Source organism: Macrobrachium nipponense, chromosome 40 (assembly GCF_015104395.2).
Source record: "Macrobrachium nipponense isolate FS-2020 chromosome 40, ASM1510439v2, whole genome shotgun sequence".
In the NCBI taxonomy this organism is placed as follows: Eukaryota; Metazoa; Arthropoda; class Malacostraca; order Decapoda; family Palaemonidae; genus Macrobrachium; species Macrobrachium nipponense.
In genome coordinates this window covers 17,538,954-17,556,505 of record NC_061101.1, presented here as the reverse complement: position 1 = coordinate 17,556,505, position 17,552 = coordinate 17,538,954, and the positions used below count along the sequence as shown (strand labels likewise).

Sequence of the window (17,552 nt, the reverse complement as noted above, 5' to 3'; positions counted from 1 at the left end):
TGGCAGGTAAGTGTCATGAACAAAATGATATTGTCATGATACAATAAAGTTTGTTCATACTTACCTGACAGATATATATAATCAAGTACCCACCCCCCACCTCCCCCTCCAGGGGACAGTGGTAAAGAAAATCTGAATAGAAAATGGGAATGGTTCCCGGTATCCGCCTCCCAGCGGCGGGAATGGGTACTAACCACCTAGCCGACCACTGCGTTTGCCGGGAGTTTTTGAAATTCTGTCGGTCGTCAGAGAATACAGCTATATATATATCTGTCAGGTAAGTATGAACATACTTTATTGTATCATGACAATATCATTTTTCTGTTATTTTTGAGAGAGGAATCTCGTCTCTCCGTAGCCACTATAAAGGGCTATAGGAGTATGCTTTCGGCCGTCTTTAGAAATAGAGGCCTAGATCTGGCAATAATAGAGATCTACACGATCTGATTAGATCTTTTGAGACCATTAAGTCTATGATTACATCTCCCCCTAACTGGAATCTCGACTTGGTTGTGAAGTTCTTGTCCTCGGCAAGATTTGAACCTCTGCATTTTGGCCTCGTTTCGTGACCTAAACGAGAAATGTTTGTTTCTTTTTGTCACTGGCGATGGCTAAGAGAGTTAGTGAACTGCACGCCCTTAGTGATAAAGTGGGATTTAAACTAGATTCAGCCATCTGTTCATTCAAAGATTTATTTTTGGCGAAGAATGAAAATCCTTCGAATCCCTGGCCGAGAAACTTCGAAGTTAAAGGCTTATCGGGTCTCGTCGGCAGGGAAACTGAGAGGTCTCTTTGCCCAGTAAGGGCTCTAAAGTTTTACATGCAGAGAAAGAAACAGTTGGGAGTTCTAGACAAGGTCTCTGGTGCTCGGTGAAGGATCCATCAAGACCTAGTGTCCAAGAATGCTTTAGCCTTTTTTGTCAGGAACGTCATTACCGACGCTCATAAGGCTTGCACGGATGACTCTTTGAAACTCCTAAGAGTGAGAGATCATGAGGTGAGAGCAGTAGCTACGTCTCTCTCTTTTCAGAGAAATATGTCACTAAAGAATATCTTGGAAGCGACATATTGGATGTAATTCAGTGTTTGCTTCTCACTATTTAAAGGACGTTTTCGTGTGACCTACGAAAAAGTGTTTTCTTTAGGTCCTTTCTGTGTCTGCCGGGCACAATCCTGGGTACAGGAGCTAACAACAATCCTTTAAATGATGCATAAGTCTAATAGATATTTGTTTCTAGACTTCTGCTGAGCAGGTGGCAGGTGCCGCACAGGCGGCCAGTCACTTTCGTTCAGTAAGGAACTCTTGTGATATCTTTTATTAGACGAGTATCATAAATTTTTTTGGGGAAAATAATGTGTGCGTGTGCAATTTGGATTAGAGTTATGGTTGTTGTGAAGAGTTTGGGGATAACTCGGAGCAATTTTTTAATACTAACATGGTGGTTAGGATCAGGTGGTCGGGATTGGTTGTGTGCTCCTTCATAAGTGTGTTGTCATATAAGTGGATCAGCACCCATTGACAAAGTCCTTTCAGCTCTGCCGAGTAAGTGGATAAGACCCCTTCGGCAGACCCACAAGAACTCTTGGCCATAGATCACATGTCTCGCTAAAGTTTCTTGAGGTGATGCAGATCCTGGGCTAAAGCACAAAGTCTACCACCTATCAGGTAGGAACCAAGGTTTTTTATACCTACAACATATGTTGTTTACCTGTCTATTTCAGAAGTAGCTGTCTCTTACCCTCCACCGAGGGTGCCAATCAGCTATGTATTATCTGACAGGTAAATTGATTGTATGAAAATGATATTGTTATAATACAATAAAGTTTCATACATACTTACCTGGCAGATATATCGATTAGGCCCACCCAGCCTCCCCGCAAGGAGACAGGTGGAAGAGAAAAAATATGATAGAAAACGGGAATGGTTCCTAGTCCTGCCACCCAGGGCAGGCCGGTAGATCACCTGGACCTACCTGTAGCGAGTGGCGCGAAATTTTAATTTCTGTCGGGGACGACGGAGTCTTAGCTATGTATATATCAGCCAGGTAAGTATGTATGAAACTTTATTGTATTATAACAATATCATTTTTGTCACGACAACACCATTTCAGCTTTTGTATTTACCGAAATTCGTTTCGCCTAAATATAATTGCTCGAGCATATCTTTTTATGCTCGGTGGTCTAGCCGAACGCATTCCTTCGTGGAAATGGATTACTTTGGCAACTCAGGATGACGAGTCGGCAACAGCTACTGCGTATTGAATTGCCCGAGGCAATTCAGTACCAGCTGCCGCTTCGAGATGCACGGTTGGTTATGTTTTTCTCCCCTGCTTTGATTGAATACCAACCGTATCTCTGCCCAACAATCACGGACTTAAGTCTCTGATTAACGGGGATTCTCGCATACATGAATGACCATCTACTGCTGTGACGCTCGAATTCATCGCCTTCAGTATTGCGAGAATTTACAACAGAGATATCTCTTCGACTTTCATCTTTCTGTTTACCGCACGGTAACAGAATTCTGTAATGGTTGGATTCACAGAGGTCACGTTCTTCTCTCAGCATGTGTCGGAAGGTTTTTCTAAGAGAGTAGAGATTTTATCGGAATCTATTATAAATATTGGCCCTGAAAAACCTATCCACTCTGAGTCTGTCTGCGTGCAGACTGACCAGAAGTAAATATGAATGAGAGGATTTTTCAAGGGAAGCTTGATAATTCCTTCAAATATGTTAAAGACATAGAGTTGCTGCAGATCGTGCTAGATGGAAAGGGAAACTGTCCTCTTCCGATACCTCTGTAACACATAATGGTTTTCTTCTTTCTTTCAGGGGAAGAATCACCTTGGTATTTTATGCTATCAATGAACACAGTAAAAAAGATATACTGTCTCGACAAAGAATATTAGAGATAGTAGAGAATTAAGATCTTCGGGATCTTATACAATACCTCTATACGATAAGAGTAGGAGATCTTATACTTAGAATGGGATCCTAATTTGGGCCTCAGATTCCGTGTTCCGACAAGATGGAACTGCTCCTCATCAAATGTTTCTCTTGGCGGTCCTAAACGATCAAAAGGACAAGTGAAATTTTGGGCTTTAGAAATCCGGAATCAAATTCTATGAAGACTCGGCAATGGATTCTGGCCAGCATAGTATGTTTGGCAAAAGAACTAAAGCCTTTTATTCCTGGCATCAACGCTTGCAGATAGAGGTTTCGTTGTCCAGGTAATGTATTGACGTTGTCATCTACGGAAGAAGACAGGTTTAAACGTTTACTTACAGAGTCTTGGGAACGCGATGAGGGCTCAAACTACTTCCCAAAAGGTTCAGAGAGATACATTAAAGAGCTAGAAATCAGGAGTCCTACCAATTTCAGCTCAGAATCTCTTCAAACTTCCGAGGCTCCTTCCCTTCCTTCGGGCAAGGATAGGGAAGCTTCTGCAACGAGAAAACTCATCAACATGTAGGAGGAGAACTCGTTAGCAACGGAAGTATTCAATAAGGATCCTCCTCAGAGGAAGACTTCTCTCGGACTAGATTTCCTATCATCTACTGGATGTAGCTGACTAAAATCACCTCCCCTTGCCAGAAAGGCCGAAAAGCTCAAAGTGAAAGAATTTCTTCCACCCTTCTCCAGTCTCCTGATAAACGATGGTGGATCTTCAGGACTTTCGGACAATGTAGCCGCCAGGGTCAGGCGCCAAATGCCAAACAGGCGTGAGACGCCAGAGAAAGACAGTCAATATGAACACTGTCATTGTCTGATGAAGAGAAGGAGTGGGCCTCCAACCTGGCACAGTGCGCTAGAGGCGAACAAATCGGGAAAAAGTGTCCGATGTGGACATCGCCAGTTTTCCTCGAGACTCTTAACAAGCTCGAAGCTCCAGCAAGTGGGGAGAAGTCAGCCACGCGCCAGGAGCGAGGCTCCAACAGGCGCAAGGCTCTGCAAGGTGCGAGGCACCAGCCAGGCGCAAGGAGCCAGGCAGGCGCCCAGGCGCAAGCCAGGCTCTAGGCTTCATCCAGATGAGATCCAGTTCAAAGAAAGTCCTAGTCTTCTTTGAAACAATGGTGATCTCTAAAGCACTTCATAAGTGACTTGATGATACCCTCAAACAGCTGAGAATTTAAAAGCTCATGAAGTGCGAGCTTTTGCAAATTCTTGTTCTTTTCGTAACAATATGTCAGGAAGACATATTAGCTTTAACATATGAGAGATGCAACGATGTGTTGACTGCTCATTACACGAAGGACGTCAAGTTAACCTACGAGAGATCCTTCTCTCTTGGTTTATACGTGTCAGCGGATACGTTGCTGGGATAAGGAGCCGACACTGATCCTTGAATAATGAGTTGAATTTATTTTAACTTAGTGAATTTTATTGAGGTTTGAAAGGAGTTTGGGGGATAACTCTTTTTCAATTCCAGCGCGCAACCCTCATGTTAGGAACAGGTGATCGGGATCGGTGTTGCGCTCCATAGTTATGCCAATAGGCATAGGCATATTGTCATATAAGCGGATTAGCACCCATTGACAAATGCCAATTAGGCTCGACCGAGTAAGTGGATAAGACCCCATCGGTAGACCCACAAGAACTCTTGGCCACAGATCACTATCTTGCTAAGGCTCTTGAGACGAAGCAGACTCCTATGCAATAGCTAGGAAGTCAACCCTTCGTCTAGAAACACAGATGGAACCAAGGTCTATAAATACCTACAAATGTTGTTTACCTGTCTAGTCAGTAGTTAGCTGTCTCTTGCCCTCCACCAAAGGGTGTCAATCAGCTATGTATATATCTGACAGGTAAGTTGAATGTATGAAAATGATATTGTTATGATACAATAAAGTTTCATACATACTTACCTGGCAGATATATATGTTTTGAAGACCCACCCAGCCTCCCCGCAGGAGACAGGTGGAAGAGAGAATCTGATTAGAAAACGGGAATGGTTCCTAGTCCTGCCACCAGTGGCAGGCCGGTAGATCACCTGACCTACCTGTAGCGTGCGCCGCGAAATTCGAATTTCTGTCGGGACGACGGAGTCGATAGATATATACAGGTAAGTATGTATGAAACTTTATTGTATCATAACAATATCATTTTACCTATTATGTTGATAATTATGTAATTTTCTTTTACAGAAATTTGCTCTCTATCTAATGCACTCCAGCAGTGTGTAATGTAATTTTCCCAGTTTTGCAAACTTGTATGTATCGTAATAAGTAATGCAAGCTAACTAGTGTGGTTTTTTGTTCACTTATAGTTAATTTTGATTTCTTTATTTAGACCAGATATTCAACATTGACAGCGGTCTCCCTCAGACATCTAAAGTTTGGCCCATCTTGTAGATATTTGCTTAAGAGAAACCATGAGGAGAATGGGGGACCAGTGTAACATGGAGGAAGAGAGTTTTTCTGATATGCGGTCAGAACTTATCACCAACTCGGAAAGTATTGGTGCTCATACTGCTTACAAGATAGCTGGGTTGCCATTAGAAGTTGACAACAGCATATTGAACAATGGAAAAGGGGTTGGTTCTTTTAAGTAAGTAGAGTATTAATCTTTTACCTTATCCATTTTTATTTTTACTTAAATTGGAGGTCTGGTTTGAGGGGGAAAAATCAGATCAAAGGGAAAATTATGAATTTTTTTTCTATATCTTTGTGTGGTATGTGATAATGTAAAGTTTGTTTCACAAAACTTCATTGATCATATAGGCCTTATATCAGTGATATGGACATACCAGTCTCCCTGGGCCCATATTAGACAAAGTTCAGATTTCCATAGCTCATGCTTCTACCCAGCTGCTTTCTGACAACATCTCCAATGTTCATTTTCTGGGATTGACCTGTGTCGCCCAGTGAAATGTACCTATAGCACTCATTTCTAGGTATAAATAAATGCTAAATATACCAGAGAAAAAAGCCAATGGAATGCCAGAGTTACTACCTCTGGATCGATCACCCCCAAAGGGTGTCGGTATAGTAACAGGGGCAAGTGGAAGCCACTTATCACAGGATACTTTGCCCAATATCATTCTCCTCTCAAAATCCCCCGCCAGAGAGGTGCCGTTACAACGACCACCTACCGCTCGCCACCGCTACCTCTGCCAAGAAACGTCATTCCTTTCATAGCACTCGCTACGCGAACAGTTTTATTTTTCGCTGTGATCCTTTTCAATAATTTTTGTTAAATATGTCTTCTGATCTTCAAGAGCATCTTCATCTAAGTTGAGTATAATATTATTGACTTCGAACGCGGTCAGACAACAGTTTGTCCTTATTTGAGAAGTTTTTAGTTGAGATGTTTGCATGTTGCGTATGTGGAAGGAACCCTCATCCAGGGAACCGCCATGTTTACATCAACGTACTGCGTTACTCAGTCTTCTCAATTTTTAAAATAAATTTTTTTATTTTTTATTTTTTATTTTTTTCGATGAATATCTTAAATTCACCAATATTGCACATCACAGTAAGTGCTACTGTTGTTGTGAAATTTTACCATTTCGCTCCTGATGTGTATCGATAGGCTTATGTATTATGGTTCAACCTTTACATTTTTGGCCTTAATTAGAGGGTTTCCCTCGTTAGTCATCGTCCTTCATGAGCGATTTGGTTCCCTCACGAAAGTGTTGTTTTATTTCACCTTAATGCGTGAGTAGTGTGTTGGAAGCGGGCTAGGCTAGCTAGCCTAGTACTATGCCAGTTATTATTTTGGAGGTAAAGGAAAGCCCTCATCCATCCGCTATGCTCATGCATGTTGTGTATGTGGTAATTTTGTTATTATCTTATTTTAATATTATATTGGTATACTAATTTTATTTTGATGAGGTTAGTTTGGAAGTCCACACAATTTACCAACCCTAGCCTACCTGACCAGATCGATGATTTGGATTTGGTGGGAGGCTAGGCGTTTGAGAGTGCTACTCGCTACCCATAGTTGGTACTAGTCCTGGCTACCTGACCAGACTGATATTTGGTTTTGGAGGTTGTTCCATCACTAGAGAGTTCCTCTCTGTTTACGTAAATGTAGGTGCTAGACCTGTCTAACCTGACCAGGTCGATACGTTCGATTTTGGAGGGTTAGGTTAGGCTCTAGAGTGTCCTCTTTCGCAACGTACTTGTATGCGCTATCCTAGCCTACCTGACCAGATCAGTGTATCCGATTGTGGAAGGTTAGGCTAGGCTCGCAGATGGGCTTGTCCCCTTTTTTTGTCGGTACTTCCAATACTTCTTTATCAATAAAATTAGCAAGTATAGCCTTGGCCGTTACCTCCTTTAGGGTGTCAGTTGGCATGCCCCCTTCTATCCCTTTAGTTGTAGGCTACTTCACTGTTCTTCTCGGAGGGTGTAATCACCTGACTGGTTTGCTGTTGCCAGGCGATTGCAAGTCTTCCTTTCTCCCCGAGCTTTTCCCTTCCGTTCTGGACTCGTTCCGGCGGTGCTTCGTTAGCTCGCTTGACTTAGTAATCTACCAGTGAACAGCAGCTGGAGCGTCGAGCACGTTTCAGGGGATTAGTCAGAGGAGATTAAGGATTAGTAGATTATGTAATCTCTGTTGGTATGTCTCCGAGCTTGTGTTTATTCTGGTGAGGTGTAGTCTACCATCACTTCCGCCAGTATTTTATACGCCGGAGCGCTACGTACTGCTGTTTCCGCCGCTCGGTATTCCGTATTTCTCAGTTGTTATCGCTGTTCCCCACTCCGGTGGAGGCGGAACTAGGCTTAGGCAATGCGTTTCCAATTGACTTGGAATTGCTATCCTACTCCGGTGTGATCAGACTCAGGCCTAGGTTTTACCTTGTTTCCCTGTTCTGTTCGTATCAGGCCAACTCCGCCGGTCATAGCTATTGCGATACTGAGATTATGGATTCCGGAGCAGGCGAAGACAATCAGAGCTTTTACGTTATGTAAAATTATAATAGTTGATGTTTACCTTTAGAGAGTTTTAGTAGAACTAATCTAAGTGTAAACATACCGCCGGAATTAACTTCGGCGGAACTAATTGAAGATATTCATTTATCAATTTTAACTTACAGATGGTACGCTGTCAGGAGTTAGGGTGTACAGCCGTCCTCCAACAACCGTGTGGTCATGAGGTCTGTCATTCTCATGCCAGTTGTGCTGTGCAGATCGACAACCTATTGGTATGGCACCCGACGGCTGTGACGTTTGCTACTCATTGTTTGAGTAGTGACTGATGAGTCGGGAGGTACCATTCTCACCTTGGTAATGTTCTCTATTTTGTATGACATATCCTTACATTTCTATATCTGAAAATATGACACGTTCCGCCACAGAAGATTCGGATTTCGTCCTCTCTTACAGACTCCTCTGGCGCTCAAAACCTCCTCGTTGACGACCCTAAGGACCTGGGTTGGAGGTTTTGGCAGGAATGTCGCAGCCGGATGCCCCCATGTACTGTCGGAGGAGCTTTGTTCGCTACTGTATCCGAACACAAGGACTTCTTCGGCAGTGGATAGGGAGGTGGCGGCCCCTATTATTGCCAAGATTCGAATGGAGACCCAGGCCCCTCCGGAAGACTAAGACGCCTTGTGCGAGGAGGTGGCGGAAAAGGTGGCGGCCATCAGTATCCATCTTGAACCGATGACCGTCGACGCACAGGAAGAAGGTAGGGAAGTAAGTGAGGCAGGTAGCTGTAGTTTCTAGATCTGTCAAAAAGAAATAATTTTCATTCAGGCCTCTCGTCTTCTTCCTCTTCTTTCCAGGGCTTCTCAAAGTCCAGGAACCTTGGGGACAGGTCTAGTTCCGTGATCCCCAAGATAAAAGCCCTGAAGAAGAAGACTCTGCCTAGGACTAACAGACCAAATAATCCTACTCCAGCGAGTTCCGTCAGGTCGTCATTGGCTCCTACACCTATGACTTCCTCGGCTAAAGCTACTCCCCTGCATAAGGGGTCGAGAGCTAAGGTATCTAAAGCCAGATCTACGGAGTCCGGCTTTGATCCTGATGCCTTCGCTAATCTTCTCATGGAGAAGATGGGCAGTATCGTGGACTTGAGGTTGCAGTCGATGTCTTCTCAGCTTGCTTCGAGCTTGGAGACATCGGGTCAGTTCATCCTCTCTGGCTCAGAGGCTACAGGTCCAGGAGAGTTTACTGGCCAGACTTATGCAGTCCGGAGGCACACAGCAGTCCTTCATTGTGCCGGATACTTCTAAGCTTCTGCCATTTGAGAACAGCAACCCATGGCGGTTGGCTCTGCATGCCCCCTTTTCGGATGGCATGCTGATGATTGAAGGCTGTGGAACCCGTCCGCGGAAGATTACGAGTTCTTCCCGGCGGACCTCCAATTTCCCTTCCCAGCTTTGCTCGGTTAGCTGAGGAAGCATTAGTCAGGGTAGACAGGGTCTCAAAGGAAACAGTAATTTATCCTAGGGACCAGGCACAGTCGGCATGGGTCCGCACCCTTTCAGAATGGGAGTGCGTCAACACTAGACTAACGCCACAGAAGGGTTGCTACACCATGTTCGTGGTGAGGGATAACATCCCAACCCCTTGCACATCTAAGATCGCAGAGTTAACTCTGCAGGCCGGAATGGAGGAGAAGCCGATGCCTCAGCTTGTGAGACAGAGCCCACCTCTCTGCTCTTTCCCGGAGATCTGGAGTGCTGGGTGGGCGCTCCAGAAACATTCACAGTGGGCAAACTCGATCCGGAGTGTGCTTCCACTCGTTTAGTGAACGATTACCCAGAATCCCGGAGGCCATGGTAAAGGCAGAATTTGAATCCAGGTGCAGACTGAGTAGGTTGATCAACTCTGTTACTACATCGGAGTTGACGGCGTCTGTCTACTCTGAGAACCTCTTATTCGGGTTATAACAAAAGTCACTCTTACAGACCTTTCAGAGTAACCTCTATGACTTTTTGGTTGCTAGGGCGGAACTGCAGGAAGCATGTCCTTGCTGATGCTTCCATTAGACACGAGCCTAATAAGCTCATTAAAGCGGCAATCTGGGGTCCTAACCTTTTTCCTGAAGACGTAGTTAATAGCGTCATCAGTGAGGCTGCTAGGGCTAATCAGAACCTTTGTGTCCGCTAGGGTCTCCCTCCAAAAGGAAGTTTTATGAGACCTCCAGACCGCAGCCAAAAGGTAGGAAGAGGGTCAGGAAGTATCAGTCTTTCCAGGCTCCTCAGACACAGACGGTAATTCAGGCCAGTTCCCGTCTCCCAGATTGGTCAACCTTCGACCTCTAAAGCACGACCACAGCAACAATTGGTGTTGCTGCAGAGTCAACCAACTCAACAGTCCTCGAGTTCGGCTGCTTTTGTGACGTCCCCGGCCTTCAACACTTCATTTGAAGCACAAGGAGCGTTCGAGGCTATAACCGAAATGCAAGAGGAAGCAGAGCAAGAGGTGCTTACCGGTACAGAGCTGGTTCCAGAACTCCCTCCAGAGGAGGCAGAGGAAGTAAGACCTCATCCAATCTATGAGCCTCTCCAGATAGGTGGGAGATTGTACCTCTTCCGGGACCATTGGACCTTCAGTCTGTGGGCCCACAGTATTGTATCAGAAGGTCTGGGGTGGAGATGGATAAAAGGGCCTCCTCCACCAGTCAGATTCCACCAAATTCCAATGAATGAAGAGCCTCTTAGACTGATGCCAAAGACCTTCCTTTTCAAAAGAAGGCAATAAAGAGAGTCAGACACCTGAAATTTCAGGGACGTTTGTTCACCGTGCACAGGTACAAACGAAGAGTGATTCTGGACTTGTCCCGTCTCAACTTATACATTCAATGCGACAAGTTCCGCATGCTAACCGCCTCGCAGGTGCGGACCTTACTTCCCCGTGGGTCGTCACCACCTCTATTGATCTTACATACGCTTATTATCACGTCCCGATAGCGAGAAAACTTTTTCTCCCTACCGAGGCTTCAAACTAGGAAGACAGGCTTACTCGTTCAGTCATGCATTCGGGCTCAATATAGTGCCCAGAATATTCACCAAACTAGGAGAGACAGTAGTTCAGGAACTAAGAGCTCAGGGGGTTACACTAGTAGCTTACTAGACGACTGGCTCATTTGGGCAACCAACGACAAAGAATGTCGCAGTGCAACAGCCAAAGTAATAAAATTTCTAGAGTATCTGGATTCCAGATAAACAAGGAAAAGTCCCGTCTCATTCCGGCGTATTACTTTCAATGGTTAGGAATTCAAGGGGATCTAACTGCACACAAACTATCTCTTCCACGCCAACCAAGTGCAAAGAGATAGCAAAAGCTACGCTTTAACGAGACAATTTCTCAAGAACAGACGGTGGCGTTCTCGTCGTACCCAAGAAAGAGTCCTAGGTTCTCTTCAGTTTGCTTCAATAACAGATCTTTTGTTGAAAGCCAGACTGAAGGACATCAATCGAGTATGGCGGAGAAGAGCCAACATCAGACTCAGAGACAAAATCTCCTTGATTCTGTTGATACTAAGGAAAAGACTTCGTCCATGGACGACAGTCAAGAGTCTTTCCAAGTCAGTAGCGCTCCAATTTCCCCCCCGCCGTCTCTAGTAGTCCACACGGACGCCTCTCTGAGCGGATGGGGTGGCTATTCTCAGTACAAGAAGGTTCAAGGAACATGGTTGACAGTATTCCGCCAGTTCCATATCAACATCTTAGAAGCAATGGCCATTTTCCTGACCCTGAAACGACTAGCTCCGGCCAGGAATATTGAAATTAGACTAGTCTTGGACAGTGCAGTGATAGTTGACTGCCTAAACAGAGGAGGTTCCAAATCGAGCCACATAAATCTCGTGATGATAGCAATCTTCTCGTTGGCAATGAAACATCATTGGCACCTGTCAGCTACTCACCTGGCAGGAGTACGGAATGTCATTGCAGATTCACTGTCCAGGACAACTCTGCTGGAATCAGAGTGGTCCTTAGACACAAAGTCATTCAATTGGATTTACCTACAAATACTGGGCCTTCAGGTATACTTGTTTGCCACGGAGTCCAACCACAAACTTCCATGTTATGTGGCTCCCATTGGATCCTCTAGCTCACACAGATGCGATGTCCATAGACTGGAACAATTGGCAGAAGATTGACCTATTTCCGCCAATAAACCTTTTGATGAAAGTTCTACACAAACTCAGATCTTTCAAAGGGCGGATAGCTCTGGTAGCACCCAACTGGCCAAAGAGCAATTGTTTCCTCTTTTACTAGAGTTGAAACTCCTTCCCAGACGGATCCCCAACTCAAACTGACTCAAATAGTACAGACTCGGACTGTGTCAGCTTCCTCAAGAATTCTGAATGCCCTAACTTTATGGACTTCATGAGTTTGCGGCACAGAAGGTGCTAATATTGATCCACTAAGCACATTATTCGTGGAATCAGACAAAAGAGAACTTGACACTCCGGCAGTATGATTCGGCAGTGAGGAAGTTAGCCATCTTTCTAAAAGAATCAGATGTTCAGACAATGACCACAAATCTGGCAGTTTCAGTTTTTTTCATTTTTAGAACTGTTCGAAAAAGGCCTTGCTGCTAGTACCATTACTACCACTAAATCTGCCTTAAAGAAAATGTTTCAGTAGGCTTTAATATTGATTTAACAGATTCGTACTTTTCGTCTATCCCTAGAGCATGTGCTCGTCTGAGACCAGTAAACCGGCCTCATACGGTCTCCTGGTTTTTAAATGACGTACTCAAGTTAGCTTCAGATACTGATAATGAATCATGCTCATATATAACCCTTCTCAGGAAAACATTATTTTTATTGAGCCTGGCCTCAGGTGCCAGAATATCTGAACTGTCGGCTCTCTCTAGAGAACCTAATCATATTGATTTCCTCCCATCAGGAGAAGTTCTGCTTTCTCTGAATCTGAAATTCTTAGCAAAGAATGAAGACCCTCAGAACAGGTGGTCTCCGTGGATGATTGTCCCTCTTCCACAGGACCCATCATTATGTCCAGTTATTATTACATTGAAATCTATCTTCTTGACAGAACTTCTAATAAGTCTTCAGGTCCTCTTTTTATTAGAGAGAAGATGGAACCATTTCCTTGAAGGCCATCAGACAACAAATTCTTTATTTTATTAAACAAGCTAATCCGGATTCAGTTCCTCAGGTTCATGATATCCGAGCAGTGGTTACCTCAGTTAATTATTTTCATCATATGAACTTTGATGATCTCAAAAAGTATACGGGTTGGAAATCTCCGACAGTATTTAAACGCCGCTATCTAAAGTCTCTTGAGGCCCTTAAATATTCTGCAGTGGCTGCTGGGAACATTGTCTCCCCTGATACAGCCTAATTATGTATTTTGTAATGTTGTATATTGTTAATTATCATTGATTTTGCCTTTAATTACCTTTTGGTACTCCCTCTCACCTACCTGCCTCGCTTGTATTTCCTCCCTTTTTGCCTTTTTGTCACGGACTGGATTGCTTATTAACCCACTCCTGTGTTTGTACATAGTTCATTATTTCATGTGTTATTATATTCATTACCTGTGCTGATTTCCTGGTGATGGTATGACTTGGTCATATATGGTTATATGTTATTTACTTATTATTTTTGTATCCCCTAACTTGGATCATTGAAAACAAGTGATTGTAAGGAAAAAGTTTTATTTTCTCCTTCTATAAAAATTTTTGTTTTGCTCTCAGTTTACCAAGCTTGTATGGCCAATTCTCTGTTGCTATTTCACTGGGCGACACAGGTCAATCCCAGAAAAGGGATTTTGACAAAGGAAAAATCTATTTCTGGGTGAAGACCTGTGTTGCCCAGTGAACCCATCCCTCTTTTTTCCTTTCCCCACCCATTAGCTGGCCCAAGCTTGGGTGCGTATTCAGGAATGACGTTTCTTGGCAGAGGTAGCGGTGGCAAGCGGAAGGTGGTCGTTGTAATGGCACCTCTCTGGCGGGGGATTTTGAGAGAGGAGAAAGATATTGGGCAAAGTATCTGTGATAAGTGGCTTCCACTCGCCCCTGTTGCTATACAGACACCCTTTGGGGGTGATCGATCCAGAGGTAGTAACTCTGGCATTCCATTTGCTTTTTTCTCTGGTATATTTAGCATTTATTTATACCTAGAAATGAGTGCTATAGGTACATTTCACCATGAAAAATAAATTTACATGGAGCAAAATGTTAGTTTTCTTTTTACCCTCCTTCATACACATTTTCTTTTTCTGATATGTTAATTTTTTCTTACCCTCCTTCATACGCTTTTTCTTTTTCTGAGATGTCTCTGTGAAAGAGGAGTAATGGAGAAGTATGTCAGAATGATTAGAGAGCTATATAGAAATGTAAAGATGAGCATCAGATCTACAGTTGGAAGAACAGAAAATTTCCAAGTTGGAGTCGGGCTACATCAGGATCCGCTCTGAGCCCACTTCTGGTTTAATATTGTCCTGGATGATTTGATGGAGGATGTCAGGGAAGAGCCCACCATGGTGTCTGCTCTATGCAGATGACATAGTCTTGGAATAGAGAAGAACTTGGGGGCAAGCTTTAAAGATGGAGATATGCCTTGAAGTGTAGAGGTTTAAGGATAAGCAGGAAAAAGACAGAATATATGACAACCAAATTGGATGGCAACCAGCAAACCACAATCAAATTAGGCAGAGGAAATATCAAAAGGGTCCATAAATTCAAGTACCTTGGCTCAGTGATTGACAATGAGGGGAACATAGAAGAGGAAATTAACAACTGCATTCAGTGTGGTACGGAACAACTGGAGGAAGGTGTCTGGTGTCACATATGATAAGAAAGTCCTTATAAGATTAAAGGGCAGAGTGCACAAGGCAGTGGTCAGACCTACAATGACATATGAATTGGGAGCAGCACCTGTAAAGAAAACAGAGGGCAGAAAGTTGGATGTAACCGAGATGAGGATGCTTAGTTGGATGAGCGGAGTAACCAAAATGGACAGGGTTCATATAGGGGTACAGTAAAGGTTACTGAAACATCAGAGAAAGTGCAATGAGGCAAGGTTAAGATGGTATGACCAACGTGATGAGAAGAGAAGAGCAACACAGGCAATGGCAAGAGAAGTGATGAACATGGAGGTGGATGGAAGCAAAGGAGAGGAAGACCTAAGACCAGATGGAGAGATTGCATTAGAGGTGATATTAGGAAGAAGGGAGTACGGTAGGAAGTGACACAGGACAGAGGTAGATGGAAGAGACTCATTAAAAATAGCAACCCCGAATAGGGATAAAGCTGGGAAGAAGATATGCTTTTTCTTTTCTAATGATTTTGTTGGTTTTGAATAAGTGAATTTTGTGTTGGATAACATGCTTTCCTTTGCATCAGCATTTGTGTTGGTATATACGTATGGTTTGCTGCCCCAAATTATAGTTTATTTAGGTATAATGTTTTGTTATGCTAAGGCCAATGGAAAGTTTGTTTGTTATGCTAAGGCCAGTGGAAAGTTTATTTATTAAAATGTTAGTTAATTGTGTAAAAAATATACAGTTAACTCAAATTCATCCGGATTAATAGAGCCATGGTCTAGTCGTGTAAGGTCAGTTCTGCATAAGTTTAAAGACTCGATAAGCTTATAAACTACAAACATCAATCTTTAACTGAAAACTTGATGCAAAATTAAATTAGGTAGCACATATTCTCTTATTTGTAACAAAATATGCTGTATTAATACAGTTCCCAAGAAAATAAAAAAATCCTAGCCCCCTTTTATCTTGTGTATGCAACGCACAATAGGGTAGGTTGTGCTACTGCTTGAAAATGAGTATCACTTTCTTTTTCATTTTGCCCAAACCCATTACAATAGTCTTAAAGTATATCATAGATAAAAAGGGAAATGTATATGTAATTATAAAAATACTTTTTCTCTCACTTGCATGCTCTTCCTTGGTACAGGCAGTCCCTCGTGATTACTGATCCGGTTTTATGGTAATTGTCTAGTGATGACAAAAGTTGAATTTTCGGTGCCGATATGCGGCAATCTCTGTTGATCCTTGCATATTGGTGCCGACCCTCGTTGATAACTGGGAATCAGCATTATTATTGCCAATTTTTGGTTAGCGATTTTCAGTTATCACACCGTCGGGAATGGAACCCCACAATAACCAGGGACTGCCTGTCCTTATGAGTGCCAGATTTTTACAAACTTGAAAGGAGGTTTACTAATCCTCTCAGCAACTGGCCCCCTCCACCAGTTGACTGTGTCGTTGAGACCAGCATTTCTTCTTGTGCCTCCTTTGACTCTTGGAAGAAATTATTAAGAGGTGAAGTGGTTTGGAAGATAGACACACAAGGTTATGGTCATAAAATTGGGGCAGCAGTGACATATCAGATCCTTGGCTGAAGGACATTCCACTTGTGTAGCCATATCCAAGCCTTAGGGCAGTAGTAGGGGTCGAAGTTGATCTTCAGTATGTAAACATATTGAAGATCAATATGTAAACATATTGAAGATCACGTGCATGTACTTGTATGAGGGTGCTTGTAATGGAACAGAGCTTGGAATTTTTATTGTTGTTGTCTTCTTCAGGTGCTTTGCATCATCAGCAGCAACTGTCTTACTGTTTGACTGAAGTTAGAAGGCGGGGTTGCCACTGTTGTCATCCAGCCAATCCTGTACATCATCCTTAGAAGTGTTGTTGCCTCAGAGTAGCTTACCTTTTTCTGCTTGCATTTTGGTATTTTGACTAAAAAAAACTAATGAACATTTCATCTAAATCTTTGTTTGTGCATGTGTCTGTGCAGGACATTAAAATTTTCAAATTTATTTATACTGGATTCCTATACAGTGGGCCCCCTGTATTCGTGTTCTCTGGATTCGCTTATTTCTCTCTGGACTATATCTACCCATTATTTGTTGGAAATTCGCCTATTCGCGAGGGTTTTTCTAACAAAAATAATATATAATTAGTGTATTTTGATGTTTATTTTCATGTCTAAATACATTTTTTATGATACAGAAATGATTTACTAATTTTCAAGTATTAATATTGATTAATACTGTATTATCAAGTTTAATAAGATTAAATGATATCACATATAAAAATAATAATTCTCTCTCTCTCTCTCTCTCTCTCTCTCTCTCTCTCTCTCTCTCTCTCTCTCTCTCTCTCTCTCACAGAGATGTATAATTTTTTATGATAAATAAATGATTTACTATTTTCAATTAGTATTAGTATTAATGTAAACAGCAATAGTATCAAAATTATTAAAAAATACTAATAGTGAATTGAGTAAGATTTTAGTTTTATTATTTTAAAAAATGTAAGATTGAAGGAAATCCCAGTCTTCTCTTTCTAACTCCAGGTACTAAAGCTGTCAGATACATCAAGTAATGTGACAGGGGGGGAGGAGCTGTTGTGTTTTGTTGAACTCTCTCTCTCTCTCTCTCTCTCTCTCTCTCTCTCTCTCTCTCTCTCTCTCTCTCTCTCTCTCTATAATTAATAATAATAATAATATAACTTTAATTACAAAATTCATATGTGATAGTATTTTAAAGAAATACAATAATTTATCCATTTTACTCTTAAATAAGGATAACTACTTCTCTCTCTCTCTCTCTCTCTCTCTCTCTCTCTCTTCTCTCTCTCTCTCTCTCTCTCTCTCTCT

The 17,552-nt window shown here is 42.6% G+C and overlaps 1 pseudogene; it reads left to right on the top strand.

Annotated features, from left to right (window-relative positions):
- Nucleotides 1-17,552, top strand: part of LOC135211960 (uncharacterized) — a 122,681-nt pseudogene that overhangs the window by 41,845 nt on the left and 63,284 nt on the right.